Below are 7,505 nucleotides of genomic sequence, written 5' to 3' on the forward strand. Positions count from 1 at the left end.
TGGAAGGACGCATGGCAATGTCTGCTAGCTTTTTCTCTAGGCTTCTTTAATGGTTTCCTTGGAGCTCAGTCCATTTTGCTGGCTCTGTCAGTTCTGTTGGCTCTAAAGTTTTTTCCAAAATGAGTTCCCCTTAAATGGTTCTAGAAAGCAACCCCACATTGAGTGGATGGAGACACATCTGCATGGAAACCATATAATCAAAAGTTACCACCTAAAATTGGATGGGTATATCTCCAAGGAAACAGTAAAAAAGATTACACCCAGCAATATTGAATGAGAATTAAAGGACATGAGTTTTCTGGGGTACATAATAACTTCAATTAGGCACACTGTTATTTCTAAATTTTGAGGTGGTGAACTCATTGTGTATAACTTGGTCCTTCACTGGGACTTCAGACATCTGTGTGACACCTGCAACTCAGAGCTAGAGTTCTTCCACTTTGAAAGTTAGCATTCCTTCATACAGTAACTGCTGGAAAAGCTGAAAGGGAGATCAGACTTCCATTAGAAATATGAAAGAAGCTGATCTGATTAGGACTAAGATAAATTAGACTGAAGGGTGAATGATGATATTACTTGTATATTAAAACTTCAATTTCTGTTTTGAGACTAAAGGAAGAGACATACATTTGGTACAAATTTTATATTTTCTGTAGCAATTTAACTTGGATGGCCAGCTTATTCAAACAATGTAATTACATGGAACCTTGAACAGGGAGTAAGATCTTATTGATTTTACAGGTTAGTGTGGTCCCCAATACTTCCCAGAGTATTCTGGGTAGACACTAAAAATGTACTTGCCAAGTCCCCTTGAAGGACTGGGAGAAAGTGTGGAAATAAATTTTCCCACTTTGGGAGGACCTGATATCCTCACAATCACTGGGGACTATCAGTTTAATAGGTCAGGCCCTCAATGTTGGGTATTGCCCTTATGAAACTTATTCCTGCAAAAGAGAAACTAAGACTACTTGCAATTATGCCTGAGGCACCCCAGAAAACCTGTTTTGTTGCTCAAATGTTGCCTCTTTCTCCAAGCCAGTTCGGCAGGTAAAGTCACTGCCCTCCCTGTATATGGACTTGACTCCCAATGACATAAATCCTCCTGTCAATGTGGAACATGACTCCCAGGAATAAGCCTTGACCTGGCATCATGGGATTGAGAAATGCTTCCTGACCAAAAGTGGGAAGATAAATGAAACAAAATAAAGTTTCAGTGACTAAGAGATTTGAAATAGAGTTGTAAGATCATTCTAGAGGTTATTTTTACACATTATTTAGATATCCCTTTTCAGTTTTGGGTGTACTAGAGTAGCTAGAGGGAAATGTCTGAAACCATTGAACTGTAATCCAGTAGACTTGACTCTTGAAGATGACTGTATAATTATGTATATTTTATGGTGTAACCATGTGTTTGTGAAATCTTGAGACTGACACTTCTTTTTTCCAGTGTATGAGTAAAAAAGTAAAGACAAACATAAATTAATAATAAGAAGAGATAGCAGGTATGGGATGTTTTGGGTGATCTTTTCACTTTAATTTCATTGTTTATGGAGTAATTAATATGTTCAAAACCTATTGTGATGATGATGCATTCCTATACAATAATGTTGTGAGTCATTCTTTGTATACTTTAGATGATTATATGGCATGTCACTATAACTCAATAGAATTGCATTTTTAAAAATCATATTGCAAAGCTACAGTTGTCAAAACAGCATAGTACCAGCATAAAGATAGATATACCAACCAAAGAAATCAAATCAAGTGTTCAGAAATAGAACCTCAAACCTATAGCCAGTTTTGTGATACAGAAAATTTAAGTTTTGGACAAAATGAGCATCCCTGCCTTTGGTCTCAAACAGGTCTGAAGTTCTAAATTACAGACAATATAATCCTTTATTCTGTATTCTGATTTACCTTCAATTCCAACAAGATCAGGTTCATTCTTATATCTAATTGAAGTCTGATCTCTATTCAGCTTCTTTAACAGTTGCTGTATGGAGCAATGCTGACTTTAAGAGCTGCAGAACTCCAACTCTGAGTCTTAGGTATCACACAGATACCCAAAGTTCCAGCTAAATACCAGGCTATTCACATACAGCACAACATCTCAGAATCTAGAAAGAAGACTTAAAGATTGGTAATAAATGTGACTACTATAAGAGCTGACAATCTAGGTCTAAGTTTTTTAATAAATATTTTCTTAAGAAAGATCAATCCATAATTAATCTTTGATTCTGGCTTATTTTGCTCAACGTAATTGCTGACTAAATAATCAATCAATTCATTGCATCTGTGGCTGATTACATCTAACATCTACTAAGGTGTGCCTTCCACAGCAAGATAATCCAATAAGTTGAAGGCTTTTAAGGGAGAATAGAGAGTCTTTCCCTGGTTCTTCAGCCAGCCAGTCTCTTCTGTGGAGTTCATCCCAGACCCTTCTTTGGAGCTGCCAGCTTCATAGCCTGCCCTATGGATTTTGGACTCTTCCATTCCCTAAGTGTGTGAGTTCATAATATTCACAGATAAATAGAAGGTGACAGCATTTGTTAATAAGAGACTGACCCTATGATAACTAATAAAGGGAGTTCTGCAAACTGAAAAGAAAAGATAGGAGAGAGAGGCCTGGAAAAAGATACAGAATTGAAGAGATTAATAAGGGGACTTAAGCAATAAAAAGAGAGAAATATAGAAATCAGACAAATAAAACCCAAAGGAAAAGATGGTTGAAGTAAGTACTGCCTTTACAGTAATAACATTGAATGTTAATGGAATAAATTCCTCAATTAAAACACACAGATTGGCAGAATGGATTTAAAAATGATTCATCTATATGTTGTTTGCAAGAGACTCATTTCAGACCCAAAGATACAAATTAGTTGAAGGTGAAGTGATAGAAAAAGACATTCCACAGAACTAGTAACCAAAATAAAGCTGGGTTAGTTATGTGAATATCAGACAAAATAGACTTCACATGCAAAAATGTTATGAGATAAAGATGGACACTATATATTAATAAAAGGTGTAATTCTCCAAAAAGAAATAGCAACCATAAATGTCTATGCACTTAATCAAGATGCCTCAAAGTACAAGGCAAAACTGAAAGGAGTAATAGACGACTGTACCATAATAGTGGGAGACTTTAACACATCACTCTTTTCAATAGAACATCAAACCAGAGGATAAATAAAGAAATAGAGAACCTAAATAATATGATAAATGACCTAGACCTAAGAGACATATGTAGAATATTACACCCCAAAACAGCAGGATGTACATTCTTCTCAAGTGCTGATGGATTGTTGGGGACAATTAAAGTAGCATGTATAAATTCCACCCTCAGCGATGCCGGAAACATGCAACATGGACGCCAGGGCTGAAACAAAGAACAGCCTAAGTATAATCAGCCTTCTTTACGGAAGTAATAGTAGTTCACGCCAAAAGTTCATGCCAAAAGTACTAACCGTACATCTGCCCTCCACCCTAGCAACAGCAGTCACCAATCCCAAATCATCCCTTTGTCCTTATTCACCCAATCAGAGATCGTCACCTATCCCTACTAGCTACCCCCTCTCCTAGAGTATATATATACCCAGCCTTTTCAATAAACTTTTGCAGCTTGATCAGAATATTTGTCTTGCTGTCATTCTTCGTGTCTCTTTGTCCCATACCATTCTTCCCTCACAGGAGTTCGAGCTTCGGTTGATCGTCCCGCAGGCCAAGACAATGGATCATTCTCCAGGATAGACTATATGCTGGGATATAAAACATGTCTCAAAAATTTATGAAGACAGGCCTTTGGAGCGGTCACTCAGTAGCAAGAATTCTCATCTGTTAAACTGGAGACCTGGGTTTGATTCCTGCCCATGAAAAAAGAAATTTTGAAGATTGAAATTACACAAAGAATTTTCTCTGATCTTACCCAAATGAAGCTGGAAATCAATTAAAAATGGAGACTGGAAAACACTCAAATATACGGAGTTTAGACAGCAGTCTCTTAAATCAGTGGATCAAAGAAGAAATTCAAGAGAAATAAGTAAATTTCTGGAGAGGAATAAAAATTAGAACACAGTGTATCAAAACTTATGGGATGCACCACGGCAGTGCTGAGAGGGAAATTTATAGCGCTTGATGCTTACATTAAGAAAGAAAAAGAAAGTGTTAAAACCAATGACCTAACTGAACACCTGGAGAAAGCGGAGAAAGAACCCCAAACCAATTCCAAAGCAAGTTGAAGGAAAGAAATAACAAGATCAGAGAAGAAATTAATGAAACGGTGACTTAAAAAAACAATAGAGAGAATCAATAAAACCTTTTTTTTGTGGGGGGGGGCAGACCTGAAAAATCAACAAACCTTTCGCTAGACTGAAGAAAGCAAAAAAAAGAGAGCCGGCATTGGACGAAAAAGCCAGAGAGAAAATTGCGCCTATGGCTGCAGAGGCTGCAGGGATTGCAGTATCATCCGGAGAGGCGGACGCCAGCCAGGCCGAGCAGGAGATGAACCCATTCCCTGTACTGACCACCTTCCAGTCACTGCCACAGAAGCATCTAAGCCGGACGGCAAGGTGGGTGGAGAATTTGCCTCAGCCGGGAGGTTGGGGAGAGGCTACCAGCTTGGGTGGCGGAGCCAGAGGCAGCCGCGCCTCAGAAAGGACCCAACCCTACACCTTCTCCTGCCACGCGCCCGGGCATATCCTGGAGTCCCAGGAAAGCCAGGAGCTGCCGGTGCCCCATCCCGCAGCCCAGGCACTCATGCTGCCAGCTGGTGGGGACTCGGCGGTTTCACGACTGATTCCACCTAGAAGATGCGTTTCATGCTGGACCACATCACTGAGGATGCGTTTGTCCTGTTGGTCGGCCTCGGAGAGTAGTTATTCTTCCGGGTCTTCGTGGATCTGTTTTAAAGGTTTGGACCCCAGGGAATCCCTGTGACTGTATTTCCGAAAAGGAAATATAAGGATAAATCTGCAGCCGTGCTGCTCCAAAGTAATTCTGAGAAGGCACGGAAGTTAAGCATGAAGTGAATGGTGCTGTCCCAGATGACCCTTCTCCTGTCCCGCCTCCTGACCCTAACCCTAACCCGAACCCGAACCCGAACCCCAACCCTATCTGAAACCCTTTGGATTTCCAAACTACCGCCTATATTCCATGAAAAAGTACCTTATCCTGCCCTTCCTACTTTATCAGGCACACATAACCAATAAGTCGTTCAGCCTTCTGGGAAAATTAAGAAACCGAAATGAAAAATGTACAGGAAAGAACCCACTTCTATAATGAATGCTATTAAAGTATGACCCAGGCAAGTCCTGTGGGACAAATATAAAAACAGTGTTGATGCTGGGCGGTACGATGGTGGCTCAGTGGCAGAATTCTTGCCTGCCATACCAGAGACATGGTTCGATTCCCAGTGCCTGCTCATGCAAAAAAAAAAAAAAAAAAAAAGACAGTGTTGATGCTGAAAAAAAAGGGAAATTAGGAAAGGTTGTAGTGCAAGTGATTCCTCTAAATATGAGGATAAAAAATGGAGAGGGGCGGCATTGGTGGCCCAGTGGCAGAGTTCTCACTTGCGGTGTGCCAGAGACCAGGGTTCCATTCCTGTAGCCTGCACATGCAAAAAAAAAAAAAAAAAAAAAAACTGTGGAAATGAGAGAAATAACTACTGTGAACAAAAAATTTAAAACTGATCATAAAGTAGATGGGAAATCCAAAGTGGAAACCAAAAAAGAAATTCCATGGTTAAGGTTTCAAACATTGCTCATGGCAGAGGCAGAGTAGTTAAAGTTTCTGCTCAAGCGAATACATTAAAAGCTCAGTTAAGTATGAAAAAAAAGTGCTCCAGAGTAAGAATATGGATAATGCAAAAGCTCAGGAAGTTCTGAAAATTGCCAAGGAAAAGCCATAAAAGAAGCAAAATGAAAACTCTACTTCCAAAAATGCACATTCAAAAGTCCATTTTACACATCAGCATCAGAATCCTAGCTCAGGTTCCCTTCCACTCTGAGTTCATTTAAAACTACAAAGGTACAGGAATGAAGAAAATGGCTCTTCTCTGAAGACAAGACTTCAGAAAATGTGGAGCATGGCAAGATGGCAACCAAGCCCCAGTCTCACTGCACCTCTACCTGCTCAGCAGGAGAGTCCCCTTCAGAAAATTAGAATCCCTCAAGAGACCTTGAAGAGGCCAGCAGTGAGGTTCAGAACACAACCAAAGTGCATATGCCTGGTGAGCAGGATGAACCACAGACATTTGGCAAAAAGGGCAGGAAAAGCAATATCTCTGTTTACATGACTCTAAATCAAAAGGAATCTGACTCTTTCAATGCATCAGTTTTTAACACTGATAGCACAGATGGTTTGAAATCTTCCAACTCTGAGTGCAGTTCTTCTGAAAGCTTTTATTTTGTGCCTTGCAGTGTGCATATCCCCTTCACCTTCTCTACTTCCTCTTCTTCAAAAGAAGAGAAAAAGCACAGTAATTACTTGTAAATGAAATTCTTTTCCAAAAAGGTATCTAAATGCATCACACCAGATGGGAGAACCTGTAGGGGGCGTTGTTTGGGCCAAGATTTATGACTTCCCTTCGTGGCCAACCATATTCTTAAAATAACTGTGAGCAGGAAAGACAATGGCCTTTTAATCCAACAGTAGGCCCATATTTCATGGTTTGGGTCTCCAACATCTTTCTTTGCTCTGTCACAAACTTCCCATTTTTAAAAAACTTCCAGTCATACTTTAATAAGACAAGAAAAGAAGTGTATCACAAGACAATCACAGAGGTAGCTAAGGCTGCCAGGCACCTGACCCTTGAAGTGCCAGCTCTGTTCACACAGTTTGAAAGATGAATACGGACAGTTCCATAAGTTAAGTTCCATAAGTTAAGCAAGAAAAATTGGAAGGTGCTGCAGATTTTCTAGTCTAGGTAGGAATAAATTCTACAAATTGCTTAGCCAAATTGAAGACAGAAATTTCACTTGGTTGTTTTTATTTTTTTTAACTTACCTTGTAGCCATTTTTTGACTGAGAAGTTATTGAATATTGTATTAGTATGTTAAATGGCAATATGCCAGAAACGTAACAGCTTTTAAAAAGGGAATTTATTAAGTTATAAGTTTACAGCTCTAGGGCCAGAAAAATATCCAAACTAAGGCTTCCAGTGAAGACAACTTGACTCAAGAATGGCCCATGGCCAGAACACCTCTGTCAGCTGGGTAGGCATGAGGCAGGTGTCTGCCAGTCCTTTGGTTTCTTGTTTCAAACAGCTTCCCCAGGGGCATTTTCTTACTGCATCACCAAATATATGAGCCTCCTGTTGGCTCTGAACCTTTTTCCAAAATGTTTCCCCTTTTGAAGGACTCCAGTAAACTATTCAAGACCCACCTTGAATAAGCAGAGTCACATCTCCATCTAATCAAAAATCCACACCCACAAATAGGATGTGTCAAATCTCTATGGAATAATCTAATGAAAAAGTCACACCACAAGTGAGTTCATCACCTTTCCATAGA

General features: G+C 39.7%; 1 pseudogene; it reads left to right on the forward strand.

Annotated features, from left to right (window-relative positions):
• Window positions 1-791: 791 nt before the first annotated feature.
• Window positions 792-6,875, forward strand: LOC143671911 (PWWP domain-containing protein 2A-like; annotated as a pseudogene).
• Window positions 6,876-7,505: the final 630 nt, after the last annotated feature.

Source organism: Tamandua tetradactyla, chromosome X (genome assembly GCF_023851605.1).
Source record: "Tamandua tetradactyla isolate mTamTet1 chromosome X, mTamTet1.pri, whole genome shotgun sequence".
Taxonomy (NCBI): domain Eukaryota; kingdom Metazoa; phylum Chordata; class Mammalia; order Pilosa; family Myrmecophagidae; genus Tamandua; species Tamandua tetradactyla.